We start from the raw sequence: 18,841 nt of genomic DNA on the forward strand, positions 1-18,841 counted from the left end.
ATCGTGCAACCATACTGACATTTTTATATATTGTTAGGTTATTTTCTAGGTTTTAGATTTATTTGAATTGCTATTGTTGAGGTCGTCACATAAATTCACTTGTGAGGACATGAGACAGAATCGACATGTTTGAGCATAATGTGTAACTGAATTGTATTGTTTATAGTTATTCGCGTATGATTAAACATTCAAAACAAATGAAAGCGCAAAACTCCCATTTTTATTAGACATCTTTGCCAAAAGAGATTTCGATTGAACGATTACGATAATGTTAAGACACGTAATTTATCTGTCAATCACGATAGTGATGACACCATATGTTATAGCGCATCCTACACCACTGATATCACATATCACAAACACACGCAAAGGCAAATAAACATTCACCTAAAAATCGAAAAGACCAATACCAAAGATATCTTTTCACAAAAGAGAGTAAATCCTGTTACAATAATGTTAGTGATATTGATTTTGGAACTATTTTTATGTATTTATGTATATTTTCATGATTGGAATAATAAATAACAATAATAATACGTAAACAAACAATGTCTTGTCATTTTGACAAAACCCTGGTTGCACATGATGCTTATGGCGTTAATTCCGGGAAATGTTCGAGAATAATGAAGAGTAATGTTAAAAAATTACTTTTCAAAGGTTTTGTCCGGTGTTTCCTGTGGTAGATATAATAATATATAATCTATAATTAGATAAATACACTCTTCTGATGGTATTTATGTCCACCGACAGACTACCACCCTCCTGTATTTTTCTACGTGTAAAGTCAAGATTTCGAATGGTGCAACTCCCTACTCTAGTTTAATGCAAACACCCCGACAGTTACATTGACCGTTTGTTCCTCCTCACCTGTTGTGGTCAGTTTAAGACAACACAGGTCAGTGCCCGGTATTGTCTCTTGACCAACACAAGTGTTCCATGGATAGATCGTTCATCGTGGACAGGTATTAGGCACCCACTTTCTGACATTTCGCTAAGTCAGTCAATATTAGGAAGTCGAGATTTTACAAACATTTTGATGAAGTCAAGGCAACACGGCTACTTGGAATGATGACCCAGAGTCAGGTATCATCTGTGTCATTGACAACATCATAAAAACCTTGACACACGTATCGATTTTAGATTAAATCAATTATTGCCAAATTCTCAGCTTAACTCCACAGCTGTTGAAGTCTCCATCAAAACAGATGGAATTTGACCAAGCAGACTTGGTCAATTTTGAACTTTCACGATGAATTTCTTATTTGTGATTAGCTGGGGCACTGTTTATTGAGGATTAATCAAAACCGTAAACTGTTCGTGTTTTGGGATTGCTTTCTTCGGTATTGTCAAATTTTGGCTTTTCAAGCTAATGGTTGTCCATTTAAGGATAAACATTTTTCGGAGTTGATACAGAAAATAACCCCAGCTCTACTTGGAACCAATGACTTAAATAGTTCTGAAAATATGGAAAGACTGCAAGTTGTATTTTTAGACCTGAAAACTTTCTGTGAGGTAACCACGTTCAGACGATGAACTCAAAAGTTATTTACACTACCTTTACACGTTAAACATCACTGTAGTACCTGTTGGGGAATTGCATCGTGACTGACAACATTCGTTTCAAAATGTAGGCGATATTTGCATTATCCTTGAAGAAAAAAGAGACACAGTTCTTCTTTCAGTTCTCAGAGGAGATGGGGTGTGGGGGTGGGGCATGTTTATGAAACAACACCATTGAAAAATACTTCTTATTGTGATACTCAGCAGGTTTCTAAAATAAAGAAGACTACAAAAGAACAAGTTTTGACATGATAAAGGTCTGTTCAAGGCTGTGTTCAGAAGTGTTTGACGGACAATTACAAATTAACTGGTAAGTAATAATAAAATAAAAGACGAGATAGGACGAACTGGGTAAAAATCAATCCTAATGTTTTGATTTGGATAAACAAGTTCTCGTATATTTGGTCGCAATACAGGTGTTCGGTTATAAGGTATCTAGGTAATGCTCTCTGAAGTGATGTCAATGATGACCAAATGCAATTGACTATAAGGAAAGATTCACCTTCTGTCATCACAATAAGGCGTTGCATGAGCGACTGGTGAGTGTGCATTTCTCAAAGCAAGCTGTACAGCGATCTCCAGTGGGATTCACAGGATGTACAAAATTCAAAGCCACTCACCCTAAAGCGTCCATAATGGAAACTTGCGCTTGATAAATAAATTATAAACATATAATCAATACATTAAACTCGAATAAGCCTTTATTTGTTTTGTTTTTGTTTTTGTTTTTTTTGTTTTTGTTTTTTTGTTTTGGTTTTTTTTGCTTGTTTCATGTCATTTTCAAACATGAATAGCAACATTTTCACGTTTCAGTGTAAATGGATTTGAACTCGAGTTCGATGAAACGCGGCTTAGAAATGCGCAGACAATATTGCAATCATGCGTATTAGATAACAAAGGACTTTTATGGCGAAGACCCGGCTAGAATTAATCTCGTCGCTTGTCGTAAAAGGCGACTAACGGAATCGGGTGATCAGACTCGCTGACTGGGTTGATACATGTCATCGGTTCCCAATTGCGTAGGTCGATGCTCATGTTGTTGATCACTGGATTGTCAGGCCCAGATTCGATTATTTACAGAACGCCGTCATAGAGCTGGAATATTGCTGAGTGCGGCGTAAACAACAACCAAGCCACAGAAAGCGTATATAACAAGCGAAAACAACAATATGGTATTATATCTTAACACTAAATATGTACTTATAAGTACGTACATAAAAAAGTATATATATATTCGTTAATCATTCCAAAACGAAATCTCTTATATGCCTCTTCAAGGACATCATTGCCATTCCTGTGCGTACGCATTAACAAAATATTCCCGCTGTTGTATGTGCAAATATGACAGAAGCAAGCTCAAGATCTTTATTTGAGACTTTCTTTGTTAATACAAACGCATAGTTTTCCTGCACAGAACATCTGTGAGAATATTTTGATCTACAAAAAAATGATTGTGTAAACTGACTTCATTTGGATACCTTTTTCCAACTTTTTACATCTCGATCAAAATGGAAGCCGCGAAAGACACCATCCTCATCCCGTTCTCAAGGATGACCATCTAGACTGTCTTGATAAGGAAAGAGTATTTGAAGTGTGTGGCACGTTTGATAGGATTGATAAAGCGAAAGTAATATATTTATACATAGAAATGAACTGGCATCCCATCAGTTTCATACATGACAAGGGTTACACGCCGAATACTGGGGTTCAAATCCGGAATTGGGAACAATGTGTGAAGCCCATTTCTGGTGTCTCCCGCCGCGATATTGCTGGAATATTGCGGCGTAAAACTCACTCACTCATGCATGACCAAAACAGACCAGTCAAGACGAAAATTATCGGTCTTTCTTTTCACCTCTTTCTTTACGCCTCCCTGGTAATAGAAAACTACACACCACGCTGTTCCGGTTGCATACTCGGGTGCGCATGATGACCTTGAGTTGAATAATTTCCAAGTTATCAAAGGCCTTAATGAGAGCAAATGGGATTTTTTCAAGCCTCGATAAAACAGAAAACATTGTCAGATTAAAGTGAAAACATTAAGATAGAACAACGATTGCGTTTCTTCAGCTTCAACAAATGTCATCGGTGTTTGAATAACCCGTTAGGTTTATGGTCTAACGCCCAAGGACGACTTTAATTTTACAGGAGTTTCGTAACGATTTTACTCCATGGCAGGCCAACATTTTCTAACGTTTCGCTAACATTTAAAACTCTCGGCAAATTTTAAGAAGCTTAGCTCAGGTTTGGTGGAAATGTCCCACCTGGTCCGCAACAAACAGCTCGATACGAAGATTCTTGATGGTTGGACTTGGGACTGAAGTTCAGAACGCGGTCAATTTCATGTCTAAATTTAAATCAAGTCTATGTTATTTAATTTAGAGTTAAATCATATTATACTGTATGAATAATATTTTAATAATGTTTTGATCCACTGCTGTGCAGCACATGTGACAAGACTCCACATGAGGCAGCAGTGATGACAGACATGATATTGTGAAGGAGAGTTATGGCTGCGATGAAAGTAAGACCTCGGTGAGACGGCCTTTACACTGCATCTAAGCTTGGTCAAGGAAGCGCAGCACCAGCTTGTTTGTATAGATCCTTGTGCTAAACCAGTTTTGTCTCCCAACTAAGACCATAAGAATTACCCTGAAAGAAACGAGTAAATATGACATATATTAGATACAAAAAGGGTATTTAAAATGTTTGACGTCAAGGGAGATAATCAACAACGTGATAATGCTACCAGATTTCTGAATGGTGATAACGTGTTGAAGGTCAGATCTAGCATTTTTACATTTATTTTTCATTTTTCTGATACAAAATATTCAAATTTCAATCTTTGATGAACAGGATAGAGGAAATATGGAAACTGCTAATACAAAGATCAGCAAGAGGGTATTTATTCACACACACGCACACACACACACACACACACACACACACACACACACACACACACACACACCTCCCCACCCAACAAACCTGCACCACATCCATTTTTCCCTTTTTCACTACTGTCATTCCTAATTGCCAGTTATTCATCAACACATTTGTCACCATGTTGTCTTTAATCCCAGAGTAAACTGTTTCGGTAGATATTCATTGACTTTATGATTTGCTTGTTTGTTTTTTAACATCACACACGGCAATATTCCAAATAGTCGAATGTGGACAAGACAAACCAGTGATCGATCCGGTGAAATGCATCAGCCAAGTCAGCGAGTCTGACCACCCGAGGATAGGTCGCTGAAAATCAATTCTAACCCAGATCTTCACAGGTAGACAGGCATGGGTTACTGAAAACTAACGGGTAGTTCACGTTAATAATGCACTGTGATAACCAAACGTTTTGCAGAATACGCTGAATTGGAGTAACATTTGACCATACTGAACATCAGTCGAATGCCACACTCCTTTGTATGAAATTCCTTGGTTCATGAGGTACCCTGTGGATGTTTGAAATGGAATCGTGACTGCCGCAGAAATATTCAAATTTCATATTTCTCGCATCAAACAATAACGTCCAAACGACTTTGCATGCCGACACGAGACAGCATAAGTTTTCATAATCTAGAGTTTGCATTTGTCATATGTGTGCAAAGCTTTTAAGGACAAGATAAAAGCTTAGGTGTTTCTTTTGAATGCGTTGAGATTGAACTTTGATAGTAACAGGTAATGTAAGGCTGACGACACTCAGTCGTATCTGGGCACACAGCGCAAAGAGCACTGAAGCGTTCCATGAAATACTGGATGTCAGTTCAATGAGTGAGTATTGGTTCCTGCCAGTTTGGTCAGTGTTTGTGTTGCCCCAGTTGTTATGTGTGTCTGGTGTGAATGCTGCGTGTGTGCCTTTGTGTGTCCTCTGTGTGCGTGTGTCTGTACGTGCGTTTGCTTAGGCTTTAGAATTCCAAAGAATAAGGTTATAATAAGGCGAATCTGTGACAGAACCAAGATCGCAGGAACTTCCGTGGTGGTAATTCAAATATCATTTTAGGAAAAGAACATAGCAAAAAAATATTTTGGGACTAACATTAGGAAGCGTAGGTTTCATGTGTTACAATTCTCCACTGATAAATACCTATAAGGAAATGGGATGGAAATGACATTTTTTAGAAAAAGGAGCCCAAACAAATACAATTTGTAGTGTAAAAAATGTAGTGGAAAGGCGTCAAATGTTAAATTAAGGAAGAAGGAAATCCTGTAATTGTAGTGATTATTATATTTATTTAATTGTTAACTGATGAAGAAAAAAATATCAAAAGTTGATTTCTATTACTTAAAAAGTGCACGTCGATACCTGTAAAGGACAGGGCAAACACACCGTGGAAGCGGCGGGCGAGAATCACGATTGCATCCATCACGGCTGTTGTGTGACACGATAGAGAGTTACACACAGGACCGTGTGGTCAAACATTCGTGTTTCTCTTACACTTAACCAACAATAAATGCCTTCAATATTGTCAACACTTTGCTGTTGTTCAGTTTCGATTGGGTGCGTTGTACATGCGCTAACGGAGAGGTCACTCAGTGTGACCCAGAAGTGTTTATTCAAGCGGGATTAATTAATTCGCAGTCACACGTTTTGTTTGCTTGTTAAAGCTCATGTCATGTAGTGTGAGATCGAGTATATATAGATTTCACGTATAATATTTAACATGGAGAGCAAATATTCAAGTGTTTTATGAACTTAATGTTGGTGGAAGTATTCGGGAAATTGTTTCTCAACGCAAAAGTATTTTCAATATGATCGAAAAAGAAGTTCAACACATATGTACCATTCGGTTGGTGTTTTTGTTGAATTTATTATTTATAATTACATAAATACTATATATTACTGATATACTTAACACCCGGTGTTATTCGGTCATGGGAGGATTCCATGACTGAAATATGTAACACCCGGCGTTAGTAGTTCAAAGGAGCACTTAGCACTACGTACCGATACACCCAGTGTGCCTCTTTAACACCCAGTGTGTCTCTTTTTACACAGTGTACCGTCAGTTATGTACATAACACCTGGTGCCATTCGTTCTACAAGGGGTGACTGAAACATTTAGCAGCTGGTGTTACTCGTTCAAGGGACGATGTTACTCGTTCTCAATGCCTATTGTCATGCGATGAAGTCAAATTTGATATGTTCTCTCTGTAAGTTTGAAATTACTTGTTTTCAGGAATTGGCACTTTTTTTTGTTTACAATCGTTTATCATATTCGTGTACCCACGGTTCTTTGTGATGTATATATGAAAATGTCTTTATGCTGTTATTGCTTTAAAAGGAAATCGTGGTCGTGTGTATATTCTTTGCTACTGTAGTGCACTTAACCTTCAATCAAATCAGGTTTGTGGACAGGTAAAAACACGCTTCTCACGAACACCAGTGAGTCGTGAGAGAAGGTGTTATGTATTTGTTGCTAAATGTTATTTAGGTAAAAAATGCTTTACTACACACTTGGTCGAACGTGACTCTCTGTGGCACTGCTGGAGAACATGATGGCGTTCATTGTAGCCTTGACTTTAGAAGACGAATTGCAGCAGTGCCCCTAAGGTTGAATAGTAGAGTTTGCAATAGCTGCATAGACCCAGTGACGGTTGTACGCATGATATACATATGTACCTCCCTGTGCTGTACTATCTTCACAGTGTACTGGGTGATGGTTCCCGCATTTTGAGCTCTAACAATCTTTTTTGAACTTCTCTTAACATGTTTTTCATGAAGTACGTTGAATATATTGTCAGCGGGTGGGCGTGAGAGTTAAGTAGATATGTTTGGATGCTTGTCTAATTTTTGAATGAATATTACACATTTTTATTTTCATGTCCTTTCCTTAACACTAACATATTATTCAAGGTTATAAGGACATGATAATTTTAGAAAAAAAACATTTAACATTAAAGAAAGTAAGTACCCACCTTGTTGGTGCTTAAACTTGTAACAAACAAGACACTTTCTACATCTACTTCTCCAAGGTGTTCTAACGTGTATGATTACAAAGTTCACAATTTTACTTCCACGTGCCTCCCAAAGTCTTGCAGTTTGTGTGGTATTTATATCCGCTTGTGATAAATGTCTCGATTTCCCCCATAGAAGCGAATACAGCAGAAGCCATTTTAAAGAACGACTTCATTAACTGAAACACCACCCTGTTTATACATGTTGTTGAATTGTTTAGTTAAACGATTGGTCAATTTGTAAAGTCATATTGTCACCCGTATCAGTACTTATTTGAGACCATACAGATACTTCTTCTAAAATACTAATTACAGTCCTGTTTTTGTGCTGATATAGTTAATCTGAAAGAATTGTCCTGTCCGGACTCGACTATGTACAGATTACCACCAAATAGTATGGCTGTTGCAGCTGATGTCGTTAACAAACAAACAATAAACAAAAACTGTCATGGAATATTGACTTGAGTAATATGAAAAAATAGCTCGAGCTATATTTCTTTTAAGGTATACACAGTTTGCAAAACAGCCACTGGTCCGTTAGTCCGTGGCTAGAAAAAATCCAGTCGGGGCCAGTAATTCTCCACTGTCACTAGCTCTACTGGCTGGTGAATTTTCATGTGGTCGTTTTGAAAATATATAACTGTCTCCGACATGCCAAGCTATAATACACTTTAAAATCACGATTATGGCCTGATAAAATGGTTTATCATATTAGCAGTTTAACGATGAAATCCATGTCTACATTCAGATTTGGGCTTGTGAATTAATTTGTTGGCTAGAAACTTTCGCATCTTGACACAATGTGTTGGCAAGGTACGCTGACCGCTGGCTAGTGTCCTATCTGATTCATCGGTGACGTTATGTGGCCAGTTTGTCGAGAATCCCAAAAGTCAACACTGGAAGACGCGTGACCACTCAGTTGATCACATGCAAACATTTCCAGATGTGGACACTGGATGAACCAGCGCCATTTACCTGTATGTACACCTGTAGACATACGAAATCCTCGTCATTAACAAACTGACATAGGTATTCTTCCGACAGACAAATAGGTAATGAGACGTCGCTCGTGACGTCGTCCATGTTGCGCTGCCAACGTCGACAGAGTCTGCGACGTTGGACGTCAGGAGATGACCAATATCGACGTCAGTAAACATTAACTTATTACACGTTGACCAAGGTCAAGTGTCGAGTGTCACGCAGTCCGTGGTAAGAGATCCTGTTATAGGCAGTATGAGTGTTGTGGTTGTATTGTAAAGCATATGGACACACAGGCCTTAACCGTATGTTGTGGCACTACACAGAAGCGAGATGTGTCTAGGGTGGTTGAAATAGGCCTTTTAAATAAATTTGGACCAATGCAATAACTGACTGGGGTGAAAGTCATGAGAAACGTCTACCCCAGTTTTTAGTGAGTGAGTGAATTTTTATGCCGCACTTAGGAACATTCCAGCTATATGCCGGCGGTCTGTATATAATCTTTTAGACAATACAGTGATCAGCATCATGAGCATCGCTCTACGCAGCTGGGATGCCATGACATCTGGCACACGATCCCATTAGCCCTTTTACGACAGACATGGGTTATAAGGATCTCTCAAATGAAAAATAACGCGTTGTGTTGATGACATACTAATCCTTGTCCATCCCATCTCAGATGTATCTTCACAGTGTCCAGTATTTGATGCTGACTGCATTCTGAGCCGTCATCATGTTTGTTGAACTTCTGTTAACATGTTTGTATGCAGCACGTTGTTTGTATCGTCATAGAGTAGACGTAGATGCTATGTAAACATGTTTTGGAGCTTGTCTTATTTTACATGAATATTATACATTTTCACATTTCAAAATATTGTTCAGTGTTTTCCTTTTGAAAAGCGTTTAATATTAAAGGAAGTATACATTATACCTACCCAGTTGAAACAAGACATCCCTATTCACTTAATCAAGAATAATCACTGCAGATTATGAACAATCTAAATCCAAGGTTTGTTGGCATATATTTATAAACTGTATGTTTATGTTTTGAAATTCTCGTTTATTTCTAGTAATTCTTGTACATTGAAAAGGCTGAATGAGTTAAAGGACCCAATCCCGTTTAACAAAATTTCACAAAACAGTGAGATTTCACCACACACTCCCTTCGTTTACAAGTCCACGTCACTGTGTACACACCGACTTTGACGCAGACGGGATGGTCGTCACCGCTGCAGCGTTTACAATGACGCCGTACAAAACACCCCTTCCTTGCGAAATTACAGGATAGATTGTATGTGTCTGTTAGATGTTGATATGAAGGCATGCAAAGAATTGGGATGTGTCCGGGACAAAAAAGACCCCAATAGTTCGACGTAAAGGCATTCGTCACAAACGTAGCTTGTGTATTGACAATAGCAGGTGGGTACCCAGTGTGAGCGTACAGTGTCGTTCAGGTCCACATTAATACCTATTCAAGACACACATTCTACATATTTAAACATGAATTTTAAAAAGGACAAATAACTTTCCACTTTCAGAAGAAATCTCAGTTAAAAAACAGTGTCGATTGAACACTTATTACTTTTATTTAACTATGGAGGTCCAGCGCAAAATAGGTGCCTATTTTATTATATGTTTATCGTACTTCTGTAATCGATAGGTTATTGCATGTTATCAAAGGTCTCTGTTCCATGAAACGAAGCCCAAGCTACCAAAACCTATGATGGTCGCTTGGTTAGCATGTTGTTCTATGCCGCACCCAGCAATGTTCTAGATATTTCGCGGTCTGTAAATAATCGAGTCTAGACCTGACAATCCAGCGTTTATCAGCATGAACCTCGATCTACACGGTTGGGATTCGATAACATGTGTCAACCAAGTCAGCGAGCATGACCACCCGATCCTTTTGCAATCATCACGGAATACTGAAGTCCAGTTCTAACCCGGATATTGGTGAGTATGTAAACGTATGGGAACAGCTCTCATTATGCCAGTGACGTGACACTGATGATTACTTCGTGACTGTTTCCAATCTTACTCCACCGGCGTGGATCGTTGTTCAAAGTATTATCCACTGGTTAGCATGATCCACTCCACTATCTCCCTTTGCTGCGTTAATTTTTATTATTAATACCTTTGTAGTACATGGGTATCTTGAAAGACACTGCAACATATATAGCCGTCCACACAATCCTCAAAGCCAACACTGGACATATTCTTATCACGCTACTTTGTATTTGCGCAACGCCAGGTAACGACCACAAACACATCTTGTTCAAATGAATCAACGGATATATTGCGCAAGTCATGAGTAAGTACAACTGTCACTGTCTCATGACGTGAGCGAAGTATTACACTGCAATCTGAGCGAACAAAGTCAACTCCTTAACGATGTTAAGCCCACTCTTTGCACAGGGCTATATGCACTCCCGTGGCTTGTTTGGCGCGCATCTCTCGACCCCGCTCCTCTGCACTACATACACCAATACACCCCATCGACCCAGCTTTAATATACGAATATAGTACTAACGTTCTGAATATCTACCAAATCTATCCTCAACTACACAAATACTTTTCAAAAGGTCACTCAACGCCGGTGGCTGAAAGATCTTCCTGATTCCATGACTTGAATGTGCTCAGGCAATTGCTGATGGACGTTCTTAAGATGATAGGACTGTATCTGCTCTTTGGTTACGTGTTGTCACAGACGTTGACGTTGATTGGACCCTGTGTGTAAAGTTGCAAGCCTTGATCTAGTTTGTCTAATTGATTGACTTCACTAATTCATACAGGTTAGTTCTGGGGTTGAGGATTGGAAGGTAAACGAAGTTGCAGGTCAGGAGTATTTCTTGTATTTGTTGTGTAGTAAAAAACAGTCATTTTTTTAAGAAAAAAAAACAAACTCCAAAACAAACAAATCAATATTGCATAACTTCTTTATGTGGCATTTGAGATTTGGGTACGACAAGGAAGAAGGTATATGGATTAAAACTTCTTCATCACAGTGGGTGCGGCGTGTCGGTGTATACGCTAAAGCTGCACCAAATGTTATCACCTACAACGAAATGTCACATCTCTATGAAAAAAAGTTTGCCAATCCTTAAAATCAAGGAGCCGTCACAGGATATGTTCGCAGCCCTAACCTAATCCTAACCCTAACACTAACATAATCCAACCCAACCCTGATCCTAATGCTAATCCTTTGATTATCATTTGCTTTCTGTAGCATTTGCCTTTTTGTAGAACACGTTAAACTTACGAGAACTGACAAATAAAATACAATCACCTCCTACTCTCTCTCTCTCTCTCTCTCTCTCTCTCTCTCTCTCTCTCTCTCTCTCTCTCTCTCTCTCTCTCTCTCTCTCTCTCTCTCTCTCTCTCTCTCTCTCTCTCTCTCTCTCTCTCTCTCTCTGAAGCTAAAACACCTAAAGAGACAATGCAGTCGGAATATAAAATGTGAAATAAGCCAGGGATACTGGACTGGGCTTGCCGTCGTGAATCAAGCCTGATGCTGGTCGACACTGACATACGATTACTGTTCACAGAGACATTAATCACCCCAACAGGATTGCCTCTCCCTGAAATTTGACATTGTATTTTTAGATGCACATATTTCATGTGCCAAGAATTTAAGTGTGTCACATGTGCATATTTTTCACTACATTCTAATTTGATTGATTTAATTTAATCTGCATTTAACAACTGAATTCTATAAATGAGTTATAACATAATTCATTATCAATGTGTGATTTATGCATTACAATTACATTTGCAACTCTATATGCTAGTATGCATGATTGTTGCGGAGATGACACAGGTTACACCATTTATACCATAGGCAACTGGCGAATATTTGTAATACAGACTAGAGGTGAAGACAACTGATATACACTATTGGAGAATGGTATTGATATATACTACTGGTGAACACTAATGATATACACTACTGGTGACTACTTCTCGTGTACACAATTGGTGAATACCACTGATGTGCACTCCTGGTAAATACTACTGACATACACTACTGTTAAATACTACTGACATACACTGCTGATGAATGCTACTGATATACACAACTGGTAAATACTACTGATATACACTACTGTTAAATACTACTGATGTACACTGCTGATGAATGCTACTGATATACACAACTGGTAAATACTACTGATATACACTACTGTTAAATACTACTGATATACACTGCTGATGAATGCTACTGAAATACACTACTGGTATATGTAACTGGTGAATACCACTGATATACACTGCTGTTGAATACTACTGACATACACTACTGGTAAATACTACTGATATACATTACTGGTAAATACTACTGATATACACTACTGGTAAATACTACTGATATACACTACTGGTAAATACTACTGATATACACAACTGGTAAATACTACTGATATACACTGCTGATGAATGCTACTGACATACACTACTGGTAAATACTACTGATGTACACTGCTGATGAATGCTACTGATATACACAACTGGTAAATACTACTGATATACACTACTGGTAAATACTACTGACATACACTGCTGATGAATGCTACAGATATACACAACTGGTAAATACTACTGATATACACTACTGTTAAACACTACTGATGTACACTGCTGATGAATGCTACTGATATACACAACTGGTAAATACTACTGATATACACTGCTGATGAATGCTACTGATATACACTACTGGTATATGTAACTGGTGAATACCACTGATATACACTGCTGTTGAATACTACTGACATACACTACTGGTAAATACTACTGATATACACTACTGGTAAATACTACTGATATACACTACTGGTAAATACTACTGATATACACTACTGGTGAATACTACTGATATACACTGCTGATGAATGCTACTGACATACACTACTGGTAAATAGTACTGATATACACTGCTGATGAATGCTACTGATATACACAACTGGTAAATACTACTGATATACACAACTGTTAAATACTACTGATATACACTGCTGATGAATGCTACTGATATACACAACTGGTAAATACTACTGATATACACTACTGTTAAATACTACTGATATACACTGCTGATGAATGCTACTGATATACACAACTGGTAAATACTACTGACATACACTACTGGTAAACACTACTGATATACACTGCTGATGAATGCTACTGATATACACTACTGGTATATGTAACTGGTGAATACCACTGATATACATTACTGTTGAATACTACTGATATACACAACTGGTAAATACTACTGACATACACTACTGTTAAATACTACTGATATACACTACTGGTAAATACTACTGATATACACAACTGTTAAATACTACTGATGTACACTGTTGATGAATGCTACTGATATACACAACTGGTAAATACTACTGACATACACAACTGGTAAATACTACTGATATACACTGCTGATGAATGCTACTGATATACACAACTGGTAAATACTACTCACATACACTACTGGTAAATACTACTGATGTACACTGCTGATGAATGCTACTGATATACACTACTGGTATATGTAACTGGTGAATACCACTGATATACACTACTGTTGAATACTACTGATATACACAACTGGTAAATACTACTGACATACACTACTGTTAAATGCTACTGATATACACTACTGGTAAATACTACTGATATACACTACTGGTAAATACTACTGATATACACTACTGGTGAATACTACTGATAAACACTGCTGATGAATGCTACTGATATACACAACTGGTAAATACTACAGACATACACAACTGGTAAATACTACTGATATACACTGCTGATGAATGCTACTGATATACACAACTGGTAAATACTACCGACATACACTACTGTTAAATACTACTGATATACACTGCTGATGAATGCTACTGATATACACTACTGGTTTATGTAACTGGTGAATACCACTGATATACACTGCTGTTGAATACTACTGACATACACTACTGGTAAATACTACTGATATACACTACTGGTAAATACTACTGATATACACTACTGGTAAATACTACTGATATACACAACTGGTAAATACTACTGATGTACACTACTGGTAAATACTACTGATATACACTGCTGATGAATGCTACTGACATACACTACTGGTAAATACTACTGATGTACACTGCTGATGAATGCTACTGATATACACAACTGGTAAATACTACTGATATACACTACTGGTAAATACTACTGACATACACTGCTGATGAATGCTACTGATATACACAACTGGTAAATACTACTGATGTACACTACTGTTAAATACTACTGATGTACACTGCTGATGAATGCTACTGATATACACAACTGGTAAATACTACTGATGTACACTGCTGATGAATGCTACTGATATACACTACTGGTATATGTAACTGGTGAATACCACTGATATACACTGCTGTTGAATACTACTGACACACACTACTGGTAAATACTACTGATATACACTACTGGTAAATACTACTGATATACACTACTGATGAATGCTACTGATATACACTACTGGTAAATACTACTGATATACACTGCTGATGAATGCTACTGACATACACTACTGGTAAATAGTACTGATATACACTGCTGATGAATGCTACTGATATACACAACTGGTAAATACTACTGATGTACACAACTGTTAAATACTACTGATATACACTGCTGATGAATGCTACTGATATACACAACTGGTAAACACTACTGATATACACTACTGGTAAATACTACTGATATACACTGCTGATGAATGCTACTGATATACACTACTGGTATATGTAACTGGTGAATACCACTGATATACACTGCTGTTGAATACTACTGACATACACTACTGGTAAATACTACTGATATACACTACTGGTAAATAATACTGATATACACTACTGGTAAATACTACTGATATACACAACTGGTAAATACTACTGATATACACTACTGGTAAATACTACTGATATACACTGCTGATGAATGCTACTGACATACACTACTGGTAAATACTACTGATATACACTGCTGATGAATGCTACTGATATACACAACTGGTAAACACTACTGACATACACTACTGGTAAATACTACTGACATACACTGCTGATGAATGCTACTGATACACACAACTGGTATATGTAACTGGTGAATACCACTGATATACACTACTGTTGAATACTACTGATATACACAACTGGTAAATACTACTGACATACACTACTGTTAAATACTACTGATATACACTACTGGTAAATACTACTGATATACACAACTGTTAAATACTACTGATGTACACTGCTGATGAATGCTACTGATATACACAACTGGTAAATACTACTGACATACACAACTGGTAAATACTACTGATATACACTGCTGATGAATGCTACTGATATACACAACTGGTAAATACTACTGACATACACTACTGGTAAATACTACTGATGTACACTGCTGATGAATGCTACTGACATACACTACTGGTATATGTAACTGGTGAATACCACTGATATACACTACTGTTGAATACTACTGATATACACAACTGGTAAATACTACTGACATACACTACTGTTAAATACTACTGATATACACTACTGGTAAATACTACTGACATACACTACTGGTAAATACTACTGATATACACTACTGGTGAATACTACTGATATACACTGCTGATGAATGCTACTGATATACACAACTGGTAAATACTACTGACATACACAACTGGTAAATACTACTGATATACACTGCTGATGAATGCTACTGATATACACAACTGGTAAATACTACCGACATACACTACTGGTAAATACTACTGATATACACTGCTGATGAATGCTACTGATATACACTACTGGTATATGTAACTGGTGAATACCACTGATATACACTACTGTTGAATACTACTGATATACACAACTGGTAAATACTACTGACATACACTACTGTTAAATACTACTGATATACACTACTGGTAAATACTACTGATATACACTACTGTTAAATACTACTGATATACACTGCTGATGAATGCTACTGATATACACTACTGGTATATGTAACTGGTGAATACCACTGATGTACACTGCTGTTGAATACTACTGACATACACTACTGGTAAATACTACTGATATACACTACTGGTAAATACTACTCACATACACTACTGGTAAATACTACTGATATACACTACTGGTAAATACTACTGATGTACACTACTGGTAAATACTACTGAAATACACTGCTGATGAATGCTACTGACATACACTACTGGTAAATACTACTGATGTACACTGCTGATGAATGCTACTGATATACACAACTGGTAAAAACTACTGATATACACTACTGGTAAATACTACTGACATACACTGCTGATGAATGCTACTGATATACACAACTGGTAAATACTACTGATATACACTACTGTTAAATACTACTGATGTACACTGCTGATGAATGCTACTGATATACACAACTGGTAAATACTACTGATATACACTGCTGATGAATGCTACTGATGTACACTACTGGTATATGTAACTGGTGAATACCACTGATATACACTGCTGTTGAATACTACTGACATACACTACTGGTAAATACTACTGATATACACTACTGGTAAATACTACTGATATACACTACTGGTAAACACTACTGATATACACTACTGGTAAATACTACTGATATACACTACTGGTGAATACTACTGATATACATTGCTGATGAATGCTACTGATATACACAACTGGTAAATACTACTGACATACACAACTGGTAAATACTGCTGATATACACTGCTGATGAATGCTACTGATATACACAACTGGTAAATACTACCGACATACACTACTGGTAAATACTACTGATATACACTGCTGATGAATGGTACTGATATACACTACTGGTATATGTAACTGGTGAATACCACTGATATACACTACTGTTGAATACTACTGATATACACAACTGGTAAATACTACTGACATACACTACTGTTAAATACTACTGATATACACTACTGGTAAATACTACTGATATACACTACTGGTAAATACTACTGATATACACTACTGGTAAATACTACTGATGTACACTACTGGTAAATACTACTGATATACACTGCTGTTGAATACTACTGACATACACTACTGGTAAATACTACTGATATACACTACTGGTAAATACTACTGATATACACTACTGGTAAATACTACTGATATACACTACTGGTAAATACTACTGATATACACAACTGGTAAATACTACTGATATACACTACTGGTAAATACTACTGATATACACTGCTGATGAATGCTACTGACATACACTACTGGTAAATACTACTGATATATACTGCTGATGAATGCTACTGATGTACACAACTGGTAAATACTACTGATGTACACAACTGTTAAATATTACTGATGTACACTGCTGATGAATGCTACTGATATACACAACTGGTAAATACTACTGACATACACAACTGGTAAATACTACTGATATACACTGCTGATGAATGCTACTGATATACACAACTGGTAAATACTACTGACATACACTACTGGTAAATACTACTGATATACACTGCTGATGAATGCTACTGATACACACTACTGGTATATGTAACTGGTGAATACCACTGATATACACTACTGTTGAATACTACTGATATACACAACTGGTAAATACTACTGACATACACTACTGTTAAATAGTACTGATATACACTACTGGTAAATACTACTGATATACACAACTGTTAAATACTACTGATGTACACTGCTGATGAATGCTACTGATATACACAACTGGTAAATACTACTGACATACACAACTGGTAAATACTACTGATATACACTGCTGATGAATGCTACTGATATACACAACTGGTAAATACTACCGACATACACTACTGGTAAATACTACTGATATACACTGCTGATGAATGCTACTGATATACACTACTGGTATATGTAACTGGTGAATACCACTGATATACACTACTGTTGAATACTACTGATATACACAACTGGTAAATACTACTGACATACACTACTGTTAAATACTACTGATATACACTACTGGTAAATACTACTGATATACACTACTGGTAAATACTACTGATATACACTACTGGTAAATACTACTGATGTACACTACTGGTAAACACTACTGATATACACTGCTGATGAATGCTACCGATATACACTACTGGTATATGTAACTGGTGAATACCACTGATATACACTACTGTTGAATTCTACTGATATACACAACTGGTAAATACTACTGATATACACTACTGGTA

Source organism: Haliotis asinina, chromosome 9, assembly GCF_037392515.1.
Source record: "Haliotis asinina isolate JCU_RB_2024 chromosome 9, JCU_Hal_asi_v2, whole genome shotgun sequence".
NCBI lineage: Eukaryota > Metazoa > Mollusca > Gastropoda > Lepetellida > Haliotidae > Haliotis > Haliotis asinina.